This window comes from Gracilinanus agilis, chromosome 1 (genome assembly GCF_016433145.1).
Source record: "Gracilinanus agilis isolate LMUSP501 chromosome 1, AgileGrace, whole genome shotgun sequence".
Classification (NCBI taxonomy): domain Eukaryota; kingdom Metazoa; phylum Chordata; class Mammalia; order Didelphimorphia; family Didelphidae; genus Gracilinanus; species Gracilinanus agilis.
Window position 1 is genome coordinate 168,358,970 of NC_058130.1, and position 19,408 is coordinate 168,378,377.

Consider the following 19,408-nt stretch of genomic DNA (forward strand, 5'->3'; position numbering starts at 1 on the left):
GGAAGGAAGGAAGGAAGGAAGGAAGGAAGGAAGGAAGGAAGGAAGGAAGGAAGGAAAGAGGGAAGGAGGGAAGGAGGGAAGGAAGATCATCAATGAAGTATTTAAAATACACAGAAGAACAAGATTTAGAGGGAAACAGATAAAGAGAATAACTTCTGGAACTAATAGGTTGAATCTAATATATACTGAAATAAAAAACAATATATAATGAGATTCACAATTTTATATACAGCACTCTTTTTATGTTCTTCTTTGTATACAGAAATGTTTCAGAATTACAAAAAATTAAAATTAAAAAAAAAAGTTCCATGCATTGCTGGATACTGCAATACTTGTTCCTGTTGTAGTAGTTACCAGCCAAGTATGGTGTCATTTTCCAACAGTTAAAATGTTGGCTGAACTTTTGGTTAATTTATTTACTTCAAAGTAGTAAGGAATGTGGTTGAGGGTGAGGATGGGAATTTCTCTATCAGTTTTGGAAGCATCAAGCTTGTCAAAGAACAAACAACAGGATAACTAGTATAACAATTTTATTATCATGGTATCAATGGATTTTTTAAATGAGTAAATGTGAATATGAAATTAAAATCTCTGTTAAAGGGCTTTAGAAAACCTTACAAACTGAAATAAAAGAATAATCGAAGGGAAATGAAAAATGAGAAACTTTTTTTTTAAAGCTTAGAAGATAAGTTCAAAAGATAAGTTAAGAATAATGGAGAAGAAACTAAAACATCCCCCAATGATCTGGTTTCCCAGGACGAATCAGACATAATCACCCAGCAGAGGAAAAGCACAGATGTCTTAAAGAAAGTTTATACAGGCTCTCAGCAGCTGAACCTACAGTTGACAGCTGAAACTTTGCTGAAAGGTTTAGGAGGCAGTGACAACAAGGCTGCGTCCTACCAGCTGTTGGACTGACCAGTCGAGAGATAAATGTCAGGTTCTCTTCGTGTAGGACTTCCCAAATGCACAGATTCTCCTGGGGATTGTGCCTCAGTGTGCATTAACTAACCTGGGCCTCTCTCTGAGCTTTAGGAGAATCAGGCAGGGGCAGAAGTTTGTTTCATTTCTCAGGATGTCTGTCTCCTTACAATATAATTAGAAGAGACAACCTCAACATGCATATTGCCCAGACACATACAATTTGTGGGTATGTATGCTGTATGTGCATGTATGTATGTTTGTGTAGGTTCAAAAGAGATCCAAGATAATTTGGGAAAGGAAGGCACTGACAGTCGCTCAGTCAATAATAACAGCTGTGGGCATTAAGGAAAGGCTTCTCTGTGACAGAAAGGGGCACTTGAGCTAAACCTTGAAGGAAAATTCATGAAAATTAAGTACAGAAGCCCTTTTTTTCTCTGGGAATCCTGACAAGTTACAATTACTCACATACCCTACTGGGAAGTTATAAAGAGACAAATTTATTCTTCAAGCAAGGAAAAATTTCCAAACAACTCCAGTGATCCAAAAAAAGATTTTGAACTGCCTTAGGAGGTAATGAGCTCCCTGACACTGGAGGTTCTTAAGCAAAAGCTGGATGATCTCTGGTTGGGTAGGTTGTAGAGAAGATTCTTGTACTGAAACAGATTGTACTGGATGGTTCCCAAAGTCTTTTTCCAGTTCTGAGATCCTGTAATTCTGTGAATCCCTCCTTGCCTTTGTGAAAATTTTCATTTTGGAAAAACTGAGGGCAACTGCCTTGACCAACAGTACTTGACCATGCCTCCACTGAAATTGCCAATGTGAAATTCAGAGTGAATTTGTACAGAGGCTCCTCATGGATGATAACCTCTCCATGAGCCCAAGACTTGTGGTATCTGTACCAAGGCCAAGTTCTGAGCAAACCCTGAGGCTCTTTAAGTTTCAGGTACATGTACTCATCAAGATCAAACCTGGCAAATTGTGCCCAAATTTGCTTGGAATTTTATATTGGGTGGCACCCGAAATAGGAAGCATGACCAGAAGAAGACCCATTCCATTGCCCAAAGGAGGCCAGTAAGACAGCCTGACCCCAATGTCATTTAAACAGAACCTTCAGGCGCTGTCTTTGCATTTGTTAAAAAAAAAAGTCATTTAAATAATGCTTGAGTGAATGTGTGTTCCTGAAAGTTTTGGCATCCGCGTCTCTATTGCATAGTTTGGGCTGCCAAGACACAAGCTGAGACAGACTTGCTGGCAGAAGATAATTTAGAGAACAAGGCCAATAGGCAGAAGAGTGATACTTGATAATGTTCTCCCCAAAATAGATGAAACTCTTCACAGAAAGGATGTTGACCTTCACACTGTAGGGCAAAAAAAGGTTGTGAAAGCATTACTTGATTGTCTACCTTGGTATTGAATTATAATTCATCCCTCAATGTTTCCAGGATCCATGAATCATTACCACAAGTGCTCCTTGCCTGCCCCCATTTCCTCAAGGGAAAGAGGGAGGAGGAGAAGGAAAGATTCAGTGGAAAGAACAGTGGACATGGAGTCAAAGCACTTGGCTTAAAATCCTGGCTTTGCTACTTATTAACTGAGTGACCTTGGGTAAGTCACTCTGTGAGCCTCAATTTCCCCTCATGAAATGAGGGGATGGGGGACTAGGCTAGATAGTCTCTAAATTCCTTTAGAGATCTAAATCTATTAACTTAGCCATCACTGGACCTTCACAATTTGGCAGGGAATGTTGCTCCTTACATACCAAAGAAATTCTGTTGAATTTATTTTTAATATATTTTGCGTGTTTTTATATTTGCGTTTTGCTTCTCCCAACCTAATGTACTGAGGCAGGGACTGTTTCATTTTGTCTTTACATCCCCACCATCAGGTGGTTTTATTTTTTTTAAACTCTTACTGTCTGTCTTAGAATCAATACTGTGTATTGGCTCCAAGGCAGAAGAGTGGTAAGGGCTAGGCAATGGGGGTCAATGACTTGCCCAGGGTTACACAGCTAGGAAGTGTCTGAGACCAGATTTGAACCTTGGACCTCCAGTCTCTGGGCCTGGCTCTCAATTCACTGAGCTGCCTCAATAGCTATAATCTTAATATAATTGGTTTCCATTGTAATCCTGTGTAGATAATATTTTGCATTTAGAAACATTGTGCTGAGGAAGGATCCATAGACTTGACCAGCCTGCCAAAAATATTTATAACGTAAAATAGTTTAAGAACTCTTTATCAAGGGGGCAGTTGGGTAGCTCAGTGGATTGAGAACCAGGCCTAGAGATGGGAGGTCCTAGGTTCAAATCTGGCCTCAGACACTTCCCAGCTGTGTGACCTTGGACAAGTCACTTGACCCCCATTGCCTACCCTTACCACTCTTCTGCCTTGAAGCCAATACACAGAATTGATTCCAAGACAGAAGGTAAGGGTTTAAAAAAAAAAGAACTCTTTATCAAGAGTATTATGTTCAGTTCTGGGAATCAGATTGTAGGAGGAACTCGATAATCTAGAATACACTTGGGGCGGGGGGTAACAGCCAGGATAGTGAGATCCCTAAAACCATGTTTTAAGAGAAATAGTGGCCAGCAGGGATATGTTTAATTTGGAGAAGACTCAGGGAGGGCATAGTATTGTTCTTCAAAGATAGAAGGACTGTCCTAAAGAACAGGAACTAGACTAATCTAGAGTGGGGGACAAGAATCAAAGAGTGTAATTTAAAGGAGGCAGATTTGGGCTCCGTGTAAAGGAAAAACTTTCTGGCAATCAGAGCTGTCCAAAAAAACCCGAATGGTCTACTTCTGAAGGTAGTGAGTTCCCTGGGACAGCAGAGGGCTCTATTGCCTAGAGCTACTGCAAGTTCTCCATTCCTATTCAAATCAGGAAACAAGAGGATGGAAGCCAAATGTCTTTGATTACCTCCTAAGCTTCTACCCCATTTCCACAAGCTCTGTGCCTGACTTTGCACAGACAAACATACAGTTATTTCAGATTGGACTCCTCTCCCCTACTGGATTGAAAGCTTCATGAAGGCTCTGAAGATCTCAGGCATCACCGTATCCCCTCACATCACCCGGCACAGATTCTTATGCACAATATAGGTATGTTATATATAATAGTAACTGTTGAACGAATCAGACACATGCACACACTTACACAAGAAGTAATTAAGATTGCTAGAGAAGCATGACTGCTTTTGGTTTTTTAAGAGGTCAACAACTCAATTCAGTAAGCATTTATTGGACAAATTCTATATGTTAGGCACCAGGAGGCAGGATCTCATTCTCAGCTTTGTACTCTCAGAGACTCAGGTTTATTAGTTTATCCAGGGTTGGTCAGGCCCTTGGGGAAAGGACTGACATATCAACTAAACTGCTTAGAGGTGCCAAAGAGAAGCAAGGAGTATCCTCGGTAAAGAGCTGGCCTCTTGGCCTGGAAGACCTAGGTTCGAGTTCTGTTTCTGACACCTATAGGATCTGTGACTCTTTGACTTGGGACAGGCAAACTCCGAGCAGACCTCTAAAACTACAGCTTGCTGAATAGTTTGCTGATTTGCTTTGATAGAAGAGATTTTTCCCTCTACAGATGAAATCACAGGTTCATACCAACAAATGGGAGAATGATACATAAATCAAGTTGTCAAGCTGTTAATGGGAAACTTAGCTAGCCCGAGGACTGGAATTGGTCATCTGAATGGGGGCATTTTATCCCACTGGGTAGATTCACTAAAGGGATCAAAATAAAGGTGCAAAGATTGGTTAGTAAGCAGAGAAGTGGAACAAAGGAAACTGGATGTTCTTAAGGGATACATTTTTGGCAAGCAATGGTAGCCTGATAAATTGCCTATCACCATTCGAAGGATATTTCTATCTAAAGATCTAGGATTGGCCATTATAATCAGAGAATTCCCCCTTAAGCCTGCCAGAGATACATGAATAATGCCTCACTGTTCCACTCTCCTCTCCAGGGGCACCCTACCCTTCTGCTTGCCTTTGGCTCTTCTGCACTACATGTTCCAAGATGCCAGGTGATCTTCTATTAGTTACACTGAGGTTGGGGTCTCCTGGTGCGATTTGGGAATACTTTTTCCTTATTAACAAGACACTGACAAGGCATCATCTTTGTTCAATTGCTATTGTTCAGTTGTTTCAGTCCTTTCTGACTCTTTGTGACCCCATTTGGGGTTTCCTTGGGGCAAAGGTACTGGAATGGTTTGTCATTTTCTTCTCCAGCTCATTTTACAGATGGGGAAAAGGAGGTAAACAGGGTTAAGTAGCTTTCCCAGAATCACATAGCTAGGAAGTGTCTGAAGCCAGATTTGAACTTGGGGAGATGAGTCTTCCTGACTTCTGGCCTGGCATTCTATCCACTTCACTATCACTCATGACATGTTTTCGAAAGATTTAAATCTTTGGATGACTAATCCTTTCTGTTTTACGTTGGCTCCTGTCATTCTCCATTTCAGAGGCTGGACCAGGCTCTTGATTCTAGAGATATACCTTGTTTTAGGCCTGATGTCTCCCTCCTGTGCTCTGACTCCACACATACCTACATTCATCTTTCAACGTCTAAGAGTATTTTTCTTTTTAGACCTCCTTTACACTGACTACATTCTAATTGTGTAAAGCTCTCATTTCCCATTTTAGATAGTAAGCTCCTAGAGGATAGCACTTGGGAGTCTTATTCAACCAGAGTCTGCTAATTTGGATCCTATTTAATAGAAAAAGCAGCTGAATTAGATCAAGCACACACAGAGGAAATCTGTGACACATTTGTTAGGAATAGAAGGAACAATGTATACATTATGGGAAGGAGAGGAAGATGCCAAATGAATAGGGGGAAATTCATGAACCTTCCCAATACCCAGAAAAGGGTTTTGTTTTATTTTTTATTTCCAGTGGGTAGGGGACAGGAAAAAGAGAAAAGTAAATTTGTTCTAATTGAAAATAATCAAATGTAATTTTAAAACATTCAAACATCACACTGGCAATAAGTCAAGGAGGTAGGGCTTAAAATCAGGCCTCATGACTCCAAAATTTGGTATTCTTTATACTTAGGACACCTAACTTCAAATCCCAGCTCTCCCATTTCTTAGTCATGTGAACTCTTGCAAAGCTAAAAAATAAAAACAAAGAACAATAGCTACAACCTATATGTCTACTCTCCTATCTACACAAAATCTTTGTAAGGGTTATCTATACATGAATCGAGAGCATCCTCAGTGAAGTTATTAATAAGGAAGAAGGAGGCTTTTCTGAATGATATCCAAAAAGAATTCTCAACTTTATTATTTCAAAATTGACTGAAAGTTGTAGAAAGTAAGGTCTCATGCTTATTGTTTATTTATTTTGGCTAAAAAAATTGACAGTGAAATGAAACATGGCCTTAGAGGCTCTTTTACAGCAAGGCTTCTCTCATCCATATATCAAGATCATGTAGGAAGTAATCCTGTGTTAGAGCTCTTTGAAAATGAACATCATGTAAGGAGATGATGTATGAGAGAGAGACAGAAAGAGACAGAAAGGCAGAGAGAGATGAGAGACAGAAAAAGATACAGAGAGGAAAGAGAGGTGATAAAAAAAAAAGAAACAGAGAGAGTACAATAAAGAGGAAAGAGAGGAGACCAGAGACTCAGGGAGAGAGACAGAGAAACAGACAGAGATAAAGAGAGATTCTTATTAAAAGGGTTCACAGTTTTAATGATGGAGATCCAATGCAGAGTCCAGGTTGAGGAGGGATTCCTTTCTTTTCAGGTAATATATTAATTCTATCAAGCCCCAAGACATTGAAATGCTCTTGGGAGAGATCTGTAATCACTCAAAAGAGTTTGGTTGGTCCATCCAAACAAGAAAACAACAACAACAAATGGATGTCTATGCCCAGATTTGAATATCTGAATGAACATGCTACAGAACTTATCCAACAAGGTGCATATCTACAAGAAGGTGGGTCCAGAATTAAAAAAGGAGTACGGACCAGATTGCTTTCATAACATTACAAAGAACTTATACTGACTCCAAGCTTCACCTAACAGCAACAGCCCAGCTTTTGAATACATGTATTTGATAGGTATCACTGCATGGCACAAGACCTGAAACATCACTGTCTTTGAGGAACTAAAGAGGAACATCATGCAAGTGACAGGAACATGTGGTAGGTGTGCATATGCTAAAACTTATAACCAATGAAGAACTCTGAAGAACAATGTAAATAATGTGATCAAAGAATTACATGATAAAAAGGGAAGGTGGGCTGGTCATATGGAAAGGGCCAGAATGCTTCACTATTATGTTGAGGAAAAAAAAAAGAGGGAGACCTCCAGCACATTGGGTCAATAAGGCCAATCAACAAGAATTTATTCAGCCTTTAATGTGTGCCAGGCATATTGGGGATACAAATATAAATAGAAAGATAAATTAATCTTTGCCTTCAAGGAGCTTACATTCTTTTTTTTAACCCTTACCTTCCATCTTAGCATCAATACTTTAAATTTTTCTAAGGCAGAAGAACAGTAAGGGTTAGGCAATGGGGGTTAAGTGACTTGTCTAGGGTCTCACAATTAGGAAGTATCTGAGATCAGATTTGAACCCAGGACCTCCCATCTTTAGGCTTGATTCTGAATCCACTGAGCCACCCAGCTAACCCCAAGGATCTTACATTCTAATGGAGGAAGACAACAAATAAAAGGAAGAAAAGAGGGTTTGGTTTTGGGGAAAGGCAATAAAATTCCCTAGTGAGGGAGCATTGTAGAGAAAGTTTGGGAGGAAAGTCTCAGGATTATAGACTGTAGAAGAATAAAGACAAAGAAGGTTTAAGTGTTCTTACAATGGAGATTCAGTGAGGAACCATCTAATCCGAGGGATTAACCAGTGGGGAAGAGAGTACTTCAAATGAATGAAGTCCAGGGCCACAGGGTGGAGAGTTTTCTGGAGGGCATTGCAGAAAAAGTCTGGAAGGAGAGTCAGTATGGAGAGGTGAGCTTCTTGTGACAAAAACACGTTCCAGAATCCCATAGGATAGACAGGCATAGATGGGTTGCAATTGGCATCTCTAGCCGGGAACTCCTAAATCAGTGAGATCACAGATCGGTTTGGGAATGCTTGTCGTAGAGACAGCCTGGAGGTGATGGTCATACTGCTGGGCTGGGAGTCTGGAAGATTGGGATTCAGGGCCCACTGCTCCGGACACTTAGTTGTGCGCACCTTCAGCAAAGGGGTGGCAGTGTCTAGAGTGCCAGACCTGAATTCAGGAAGATTCCAATCTGGCTTAATATACCTATTAGCTTGTGACCCTATGTAAGTCACTTAACCCTGGATGCCTCTGTTTCTTTAACTCTACAACAAGCTGGAGAGAGAAATGGCAAACAACCCTAGTATCATTGCCAACAAAACCCCAAATGGGGCCATGAAGAGTTGGGCACAACTGCAAAAACAATTGACTGAACCTTTGGCAATTCCCTAGGACCTATCTAGTAGGTTAAAGAGAACTTACCCACCTCTATTAGTGGAAAGAATTTCCACTCTGGGAATCTCAGAAGAAAGACAGCCCCCTCTGGAAATCACATATCTTTCCTGTAGGTTTATTAAAAACAAGGGGGAGGGGAAGTGCAGCTGGGTAGCTCAGTAGATTAATGATTCAGGACTACAGTTGGGAGGTGCTGGGTTCAAATTTGGCCTCAGACACTTCCCAGCTGTGTGACCCTGGGCAAGTCATTTAACCCCTATTACCTAGCCCTTACCACTCTTCTGCCTTGGAACCAATACATAGTATTGATTCTAAGGTGGAAGTTAAGGGCTTAAAAAAATTAAATTAAAATTAAAAAGAAACAACATGAAAGCACACATTATCACCCTGACAAGTCACTTAACTTCTCTGGGCCTCAGTTTCCCCATCTGTAAAATGAAAGGAGGACCCAAATTTGAAGTCCCTTCCAACTCTAAGTCCATGCTCTTCTGAGAATCACCATAACCTCTTCCTCCAAGCCAGAAGAACCTGGCACCTATGTTCTTTGTGCTTTCAGGGATCTATCATGCCTTTCCTTTTCAGATTTCCTTCATATACTAGCATGTGTATATCTGGGTATTTATTTGTTATTGTGCCCATTAGAATGTGTACCCTTTAAGGGCAGGGACTGAAGGGTTTTTATTCTATTCTATTTTTTTTCCTTTCTTCATATTTGTAATTCTTCCCACGCTTCTTGGTCCATCAACTTAAGGAACGTTTATTGACTGACTGGTCTTTCCCCATACCTAGCCCTGTATGATTCCTGTTCCCTCTCCATTTTTCAGCATGGCACCGGCCCAGAATCAGCTCAGCCCCAAAGGGTGAGCTCAGTAAGCACAAGCTTTAGTTTTAAGCAGTTGAGTAAGACCCTGCTCAACCACTCATCCCACAACGTCCCCAGAGCTCACTTCATTTGTGCTTCTTGCATCTGTCTGTTCAGGGCTCCTGTTCCTTCCCTTTACCCAGAGACCCACTGACAGGCTTACTGGAGAAACAATTAAGCCATCTTCTTTCCATACAAATATTTTCAGATGGATTTGGAAGCAGCCTGGTCTCTGGATCCTCAGCAGAGTGGAAAGCCCAGGGCCCAGAGCTGCTCACGTGCTCTCTGCCTTTCATCCTCCTCACAATGCAATCAGACCTAGTGAGGCTTCTCTTCTGATTGCCGGATCCCAGTGGAGAGTCCACAGTGGCCACTTTCCAGCGCTGGAGTTCAGGGTCTGTGTCGCAGTGCCTGGAGGAGGCACAGGCAGAGAGATGGCTATCATTATTAGATCTAAGCCCTGGGCAGGCAGGGAGGAGGCAGGGCTGGCTCTCAGGCTTCGCCCACCGTAGAAGCCCTACGATGGTTTATAATCCAAACGGATGTTCTAGTTAGCATTTGGAAGGTCGAGGGTAGGAAGGGGATACAAGGAGGGGCCAGCAGGTTTTTGTCCAAGCCCTCACCAGGTCGGTGGAGGCAGGCAGGAGCAGGCTCTTGGGGGGGGGGGTAGTTATGAGTCAGAGGTCAAGGTAGAGATGAGGAAGATGGTCATGGCTAGAACTCAGCCTGAGAGCTGGCAAGAGTCGGGGGACTTCATACTGGAATAGTGTGGATCCAAGGAGAGGGACCATCAGTTCTCTCTCAGCCTTTGAAGCAGGCTTCCCTGATGAGGAGGGCTTCCCTGGTGGGGAGGGCTTCCCTGATGGGGAGGGCTTCCCTGATGGGGTGGCTTCTCAAGGCTCAGCCAGCTTCCATGGGATCTGCGACTGCAGAAGAGACAGAGATCCCATAGAGAACTCTCACAGGTCTAACCAGCGTTTGGGGACAGCGTTTCCCTTTGGCAGTGGAAGAGGTGATTTTATTATATTTCAGAACACATTTTATAAATATACTGCATTGTTTTGATTTTACATCACTGATATTTCCTAATATGTTTCTTCTCTCTACCACAGAACCATTCCTGATACCCAAGAATGAAAAAGAGGGGAAAAATAGTTCAGTAGGCAGCTCAGTGGTGCAGCGATAGAGCGCTGGGCCTGGATTCAGGAAGACTCATCTTTCCCAATTCAAATCTGGCCTCAGATACTTACTAGCTGTGTGACCCTGGACAAGTCACTTACTCTGGTTTGCCTCAGTTTTCTCATCTGCAAAATGAGCCAGAGAAGGAAATGGCAAACCAGTATCTGCTGAGAAAACTATAAATGGGCTCATGAAGAGTGAGACATGGTTGAAAAATGCCTGAACAACAGCCAACACATTGAAAACAAAACCCGATGATATATGCAATGTTCCAAACCCATAATATCCCACCTCTGCAAAAAAGAATTGACTTCTCTTTTCTTTGGAGACAGGCTGGATGGTTAGAATTTCACAGTATTCAGTTGTGATTATTTTTAGCTTGTTCTTTTCACTTATATTATAGTTATATTGATTATTTTTCTGGTTGCTTACTTGCCTTTGAATCATATCATTGTCATAGCTAACATTTATGTAGAGTTTACTATGTGCCAGGCACTTTGCTAAACACTACAATTATTATCTCATTTGATCCACACGACAGCTCTAGGAGAGAAGTGATATTATTTCTATTTTGAAAAATGAAGAAACTTAGGAAAATAGAGGTTAAGTGGTCAGACACAGTTATTAAGTGTCTGAGTATGGATTTGAACTCAGGTCTTCCTGTTCTATCCATTGTGCCACCTATCTGCCTCTGCTAGATCATGTCTTTTCATGTTCTTGAGGCCGAAAGAAATTTAGTGTCACCCAGCATGCCATTGCTAGGAATTATCTGAGGTATGATTTGAACTCAGGTTTTCCTGATCCCAGGTGTGGCACACTACCCATTCTACCACCCATTCTCCCAACTGATGGGCTTTGTTAACATGCCTGGGAAACCATTTCTTATTTTATGTAGGATAGAGACGAAGCCCTAATGATTTCATCAAATAAGACCGACAAGAAACCAATTGTCTTGCCCATGGCAAAACTAACTTCAGACACTGAAGAATCCATAAGAAGGGGGGCAGCTGGGTGGCTTAGCAGATTGAGAGTCAGATCTAGAGACAGGGGATCCTGGGTTCGAATTTGACCTCAGACACTTTCTAGCTGCGTTACCCTGGGTAAGTCACTTAACATCCATTTCCTAGCCCTTACTGCTCTTCTGCCTTAGAACTAATATATATTATTGATTCCAAGATTGAAAGATAAGGGTTAAAAAAAGAAAAGGGCAAAAAGTCCTGAGGACATGATCAAAAGAGCACTGTATTTGTGGTCAGAGGGCACGAATCCGAATCCTGGTTCCATCACTGGCCACATTTATTTCCTGTTTGTGAGCTTTCCCCCCTCATCTTTAAAATGAAGACACTGTTCAGGATAAGGTCCTTTATGACTCTAAATCCTGCGATTGTGTGAATCTCTCCAGAAATTTAGCCAAGCCCTTACATTTACAATGAAAACTTGGAACGAAGAAGGGTTTGAAGAAGCCCAAATCCTTGGACTGAGCTTCGGCGTGTCACCCATAACCATTCATAGGCTCCCACCCTTAGACTGCTGGTGGATCCTGGGATGAGATCCGGCTGGGAGGGAAGAAGATAGAGGTCAAAATAACGAATTGCAGAATCATTCCACATTGGCGAGTCCATGATAGAATAAATCTATTCCCTCACTTGAGACCACACTGACTACCATGTGGCAAATAATTTGGTTCCTTTTATTTTTTGAAGAAAGGCAATGCTAGCTCTGTTTTCTTCTTGAAAGATGAAACAGTTAGCCAGGGATCATATATACACCATACCTCTCATCCTTCCCTCTCTGTTTCTCCCCTCCCTACCCCTAGGAAAAAAAAATCACCCACTAAAATCCATAGCGTGTGACTTTCACACTAGAGTGAAGTCTCAGAAAAGCAAAAACGTTCCCAGCCAAAGCCATTTACCACGAATGATTGTCTCTCTTCCCTTGCTGGTGATATTCCTGTTTGAATAACAACTTCGTCACTGACCAGCTCCCTGGGGTCTCCTTCAGTCAGCTATAATCCTATGTTTGTGACAGTGTCTGTGTAGTAATAGTAATAATTCCTCACATTTATATAGTGCTTTATGCTGTACAAAGCTCTTTGGCATCCATTATCTCATTCGATGCTCACAACAGTCCTAGGAGGTAGATGGAGTAGGACCGATTATCTTTGTTTTATAGATGACAGAATGAAGGCTAAGAGAGGTTAAAAGGTTTTCCCAAAGTCACATACCCAACTGGTGATAGAGGTGAGACTGGAGACCGACTCTTGGCAGGTAGCCTTCTCCACTAGACCAGCATGTCTCTTTTAAAAAGGGATTTCACTTTTTGATCTGGAAATTTTATATTAACTAACTGGGCAACAAAAATAAATCACTAATTAATTTAATTATCTGGGCCACACAAAATCTTCACCAAATTATTAGGTGGGTACAAAATACTTGTACAGATTTCATGATTAGGTCAGGTGTAATGAGGCTCCCAAATAATTGTCATAACTTGGTTCATACTCTGGTGACTTCCTGATCACACGAGCTATTCTCAGCCTTTTTTTTACTCCTTCCTTCCTTTTCTTCCTTCCTTCCTTCCTTCCTTCCTTCCTTCCTTCCTTCCTTCCTTCCTTCCTTCCTTCCTTCCTNAAACCAATTATATTAAGATTATAGCTATTGAGGCAGCTCAGTGAATTGAGAGCCAGGCCCAGAGACTGGAGGTCCAAGGTTCAAATCTGGTCTCAGACACTTCCTAGCTGTGTAACCCTGGGCAAGTCATTGACCCCCATTGCCTAGCCCTTACCACTCTTCTGCCTTGGAGCCAATACACAGTATTGATTCTAAGACAGACAGTAAGGGTTAAATATATATATACATGTATATATATATATATATATATATATAAGTATATAAATATATAGATATATAGGTATCAAAAGGTTCTATTTTATTTTTAATTCACAGATCTGAGACTAAGAAATTCCTGCTTTAGAAGGATTCTATTAATGGCTAAGTGCAGTAGGGTTAATAGGACTCTCCCTTCTCATATGTTGAACTCAAATGTTTCTATTACTTAAGCCTAAGGCTGAATTAGCTTTGTGGACTATCATATTATGCTACTGATTTCTATTAAGCTTGTAGTTCACTATAACCTCCAGGTCTTTTTCATTTAATTCTTATCTGGTCACATCCCACCACTACCATTTCTTTGTAGTTGTGCAGTAATTGCAAGATGTAGTGTTGATTTTTCCTAATTTGTTTTGTTTTAGTCAGTTCTTCCTTTTTGTCTATTTCCTAGAGAGGTAATGAGGGGGGAAATACTACTCTGGGATCAGAAGACTTGAGTTCAAATCACATCTCCATTTCTTACTAATATTCATGATGTTGGGCAAGTCTCTTAACCTCTTGGAGATTCCGTTTCCTCATTCATAAAATTAGGTTAGACTAGATGACCTCTGAGATCCCTTCCAATTTTTAAATCTAGGTTCCAGTGAATTCTCTTGAGAATTTTAAGAACAGTATAAGAACTTATCACTAAAGGAAGCTAGGTAACACAATGGATAGAGTGCCAGGCCTGGAGTCTGGAAGGCATGGGTTCAAATCTGGTCTCAGACACTTCCTAGTGGGGTGATCCTGAGCAAGTCACTTGACCCGAGTTGCATAGCCCTTGCCACTCTTCTGTCTTAGAATTGATACTAAGATAAAAGATAAAGGTTAAAAAAAAAGAAATTATCATTGAGTCAAGATCTTGTCATCTGGAAATCATTTCAGAAATAATCTATTGCATTAACTAATTTTGTGAGGTAGGGAGACCATGGTATAGAAGGAAGCAAAGATCTTTGAAGGGATTCATTATGATTATGCAATCCTAGAAAATGTACAAGTACTAGATTAGGGTTCAGGTGAGACTTGGGTTTGAATCTTGCCTCTGATACTAGTCATGTGAAAATGAGCTAATCACTCTGTCTCAACTTCCTTATTTGTAAAAATGTACAAATATTACTTAAAATACATAGGTTTACGTATTGCTTTTAAAATTTAAATAAAACTTAAATAAATGATGGACTTTTGTACGGGAATGGAAACAGCTAACAAAAGCCAATAAAAATATATTTTCCAGATGCCTTGAAAATGTATGCCAGATAGTAAAGTAAAATGGTAAATGTAGGAGGAGGGCAAAATTAGGACACTAATACATTGTTGGTGGAGCTGTGAATTGATCCAACCATTCTGGAGAACAATTTGGAACTATTCCTAAAGGACTATAAATCTATGCATATCCTTTGATCCGGTAACACCACTATTGGGTCTATATCCCAAAGAGATAATAAAAAAGAGAAAAGGACTTACTCATACAAAATCATTTATAGCAGCTCTTTTTGTAGTGGCAAAGAATTGGAAATTAAGGGGATGTCCCTTAATGGGAGAATATCTGAACAGATTGTGGCATTTGGAAGTGATGGAATACTATTGTGCTATAAGAAATGATAAGCAAGATAATTTCAGAAAAAGCAGAAAGATCTGTGGGAACTGATACAGAGTGAAATAAGCAGAACTGGAAGAATATTATACACAATAACAGCAATAATGGATGAAGATCATCTGTGAAAACTTCGCTACTCTCAGCAATGCAAAGATCAAAGACAATCTCAAAAGATTTATAATGGAAAATGATATTCACCTCCAGAGAAAGAAGTGTTGGAATCATCTTTCACATCAGTGTATTTGTGGTTTTATTTTGGGGGTTTAGTTATCTATGAGCTTGCTCTTACAACAAGGACAAATTGGAAATGTGTTTTGCATGACAATAAAAATGAAATTTTTAAAAGAAAGAAAGGAGTTCCCTGGTTAAGACGGTGGCAGAGTAAAAAGCAGTTGCTTAACCTCTCCTAACCAAAATATATAGGACTCCGTAAGAAGACATAAAAACAAATCCAGAGGTTAGAAGGGACCCCACAACAGGGTGCAGCATTGGAGGTTTGTGGAATTGGGGCATTTCCATGCTATAAAGGGGTGAAACAGCTTTCACTAAAACGTGAGCTGAACAACCCCCTCCCCTACCCCACCCCACCTAAGTGCCAAAGCCAGTGCACAAGAGTTAGAGCAAGTTTGGGGCACACGTTAAGTCCTTGGCAGCTACCTGGGGTCACCAGGACCTGCTCCTGAGAGCAGCAAGACTTAAGACCCCAACAGGCTAAAGAACTCGCAGACTTTGAACACAGACCCTGAGCACAAGCACGAGTGCAGTCTCAGACTCAAGCACAGACACGGATCCTCAGCACAGGTGAGGACTCAGATCCTGAGTGCAGATGCAGACTTTGAGTGGGGACCCAGTGCAGAGGGGTGCACGACTATGGAAGCAGCACCCTGAGGTTGTTAAAGGAGCCTCGGGCAGAGGAACAAGCAAGGGGACCACCAGGAGGCTTGACCCTGAGAACAACTAGACCTGAGACCTCAAGAGCCTAAAGAGAGCAGACAGACCCTGAGAGTGAGGATAAACCTGAGAGGGTGCGGGGATATCAATGGCAACCCAGAGACAAGAATCCCAAAAGAGAAATATCATCAAGAAGAAATCTGTAACACTCAACAACTTTTACACAGATAAAATCAGACAACAGAGCAAACAGCAGAGGAGAACAAACAAATAATCATATCCAAACCTTCCCAAAATAATGAAAACTGACCACAAGCTATTGAAGAGTTCAAATCTGAGATGATGAAAAAGATGGAAGAGACTTGGCGAGAGAAGTGGGAAATAGCTCAAAAGGAAATTAACAAGTTAGAAGACAGAAACTCCCAATTGGAGAAAGATGTCCAAAAATCAAACGAAATAGTAAGCAAATTGGAAACAAAAATCTGGCAAGAAAATAACAGTTTAAAAGGCAGAATTTCACAATTGGAAAGTGAGGCAAGTAAATTGAACACCAGAAATGACCAGATTTAAAAGGAAAACCAAAAGATTATAGCCAAAAACCAGTCCCTAAAGGCTAGAATTGAGCGATTAGAAGCTAATGATCTCTCAAGACAGCAAGAACAAATAAAACAAAGTGAAAAGACTGATAAAATAGAAGGAAACCTGAAATATCTCAATGAGAAAGTGACAGACCAAGAAAACAGGTCTAGAAGAGACAATCTGAGGATCATTGGTCTTCCTGAAAAAGCAGAAATTAATAGAAATTTGGACTCCATACTAAAAGAAATTATTCAGCAAAATTGCCCTGAAGTTCTACAACAAGAGGGCAATATAGACATTGAAAGGATCCATAGATCACCCTCTACACTAGACCCAGAAAACACAAACCCCAGGAATATAATAGCCAAATTCAAGAGCTTCCAAGTAAAAGAAAAAAATTTTACAAGAAACCAGAAAGAGACAATTCAGATATCAAGGAGCACCAATCAGGATCACACAGGATCTGGCAGCCTCCACACTAAAAGATCACAAGGCTTGGAATATAATATTCAGAAAGGTAAGAGAACTGGGTCTACAACCAAGGATCACCTACCCATCAAAACTAACTATATACTTCCAGGGGAAAGTTTGGACATTCAACAAGATAGAAGATTTCCAAGTATTTGCACAGAAAAGACCAGGACTAAATAGAAAGTTTGATATCCAACCACAAAAATCAAGAGAAACATGAAAAGGTAAATAAGAAACAGAGGGGAAAGAAAGAAAACGTGTTTTTTAAATCTGCCTTTTTAAGGGCTTCAATGTGATCTAAATATTTGTATTCCTATGTGGAGAAATGTTATATATAATTCTCTATAAGGAACTCTATTCACTATTATAATATTCACTATTATAGTAATTAGAAGAATTATTCATAGGGAGAGGTTGGAATACTAAATGGTCTAAGACGATATGGGGGTGGGAAAGAGGGGTGGTGAATAGTAGAGGACACCAAGAGAAACTTGAATGAATAAGAAAAATAGGATATTCTATTACACACAAACAGGGCATGGGAAGGGGAAGGGATGAATACTATTATAAGAAGGAGAGGAAGAGAGCATTAAGAGGTAATATTTAAACCTTACTCTCAGTGTAATTAACCCTGAGAGGGAAGAGTAGTTTTATCCATTGGAATATAAAACACTATCTAACCCTACTGAGAAAGTCAGAATGGATAAACCAAGGGGAGCAGGGGAGTGAGGAGTTCATAAAAGGGAGGGGAGAAGAAGGGGGAGGGAATTCATTAGGCCTTAAAAATAAAAAGAGGGGAATAACAAGGGAGGGGTAGAAAGGGAAGTAAATCAAGGGAGGGGACAATGGTTACTGGCATGAAGCAAACCACTGGTTTAAAAGGAAATAGTGTAAGAAGAAGGGATAGAACTAGGAGAGGATACCAAAATGTTGGGGAATACACAACTGATAATTATAACTCTGAATGTGAATGGGATGAACTCATCCATAAAAAGGAAGCAAATAGCAGAGTGGATTAGAAACCAAAATCCTACCATATGTTGTCTACAAGAAACACATATGAGGCTGGTGGACATACACAGGTTTAAGGTAAAGGGCTTGAGCAAAATCCTTTGGGCCTCAAATGAGAAAAAGAAGGCAGGAATGGCAATTATGATTTCTGACAAAGCCAAAGTAAAAATAGATATGATTAAAAAAGACAGGGAAGGTCATTACATCCTGATTAAAGGCAGTATAGACAATGAGGAACTAACACTGCTCAATATGTATACACCAAATGGCATAGCAACCAGATTCATAAAGGAGAAACTGGCAGATCTCAAGAAGGAAATAGATAGTAAAACCATACTAGTGGGAGATCTAAATATTCCTCTTTCAGATCTAGATGGATCAAACCAAAAAATAAATAAAAAAGAGGTAAGAGAGATGAATGAAGTCCTAGAAAAATTAGATTTAATAGATATGTGGAGAAAAATAAATAGGAACAAAAAGGAATACATCTTCTTTTCAGCTGCACATGGTACACGCACAAAGATTGATCATGTAATAGGGCAGAGAAAAATGCAAAAGAGCAGAAATAATAAATTTAACCTTCGCAGATCATAATGCAATAAAAATAATAATTAGTAAGGGCACATGGACAGGCAAAACAAAAACTAATTGGAAATTAAATAATATGATTCTCCAAAACCAGCTAGTCAAATAAGAAATCATAGAAACCATCAACAATTTCACTTAGGAGAATGACAATGATGAGACATCCTACCAAACTCTGTGGGATGCAGCCAAGGCAGTACTCAGGGGGAAATTTATATCCTTGAGTGCATATATTAACAAAGTAGGGAGGGCAGAGATTAATGAATTGGGCATGCAACTTAACAATTAGAAAGCGAGCAAATTAAAAATCCCCAGATGAAAACTAAATTAGAATTACTAAAAATCAAGGGAGAAATTAATAAAATCGAAAGTAAAAGAACTATTGAATTAATAAATAAGACTAGAAGTTGGTATTTTGAAAAAACAGATAAAATAGACAAAGTACTGGTCAATCTAATAAAAAAAAAGGAAAGAAGAAAGCCAAATTGACAGTATCAAAGATGAAAAGGGAGACCTCACTTCTAATGAAGGGGAAATTAAGGCAATCATTAAAAACTATTGTGCCCAATTATATGGCAATAAATATAACAATCTAGGAGATATGGATGAATATTTACAAAAATACAAATTACCTAGATTAACAGCAGAAGAAATAGAATACCTAAATAATCCCATATCAGAAAAAGAAATTGAACAAGCCATCAAAGAACTCCTTAAGAAAAAATGGCCAGGGCCTGATGGATTCACAAGTGAATTCTATCAGACATTCAAAGAGCAACTAATCCCAATACTCTACAAATTATTTGATATGATAAGCAAAGAAGGAGTCCTACTAAATTCTTTTTATGACACAAATATGGTAATGATTCCAAAGCCAGGGAGATCAAAAACAGAGAAAGAAAACTACAGACCAATCTCCCTAATGAACATAGATGCAAAAATCTTAAATAGAATACTAGCAAAGAGACTCCAGCAAGTAAT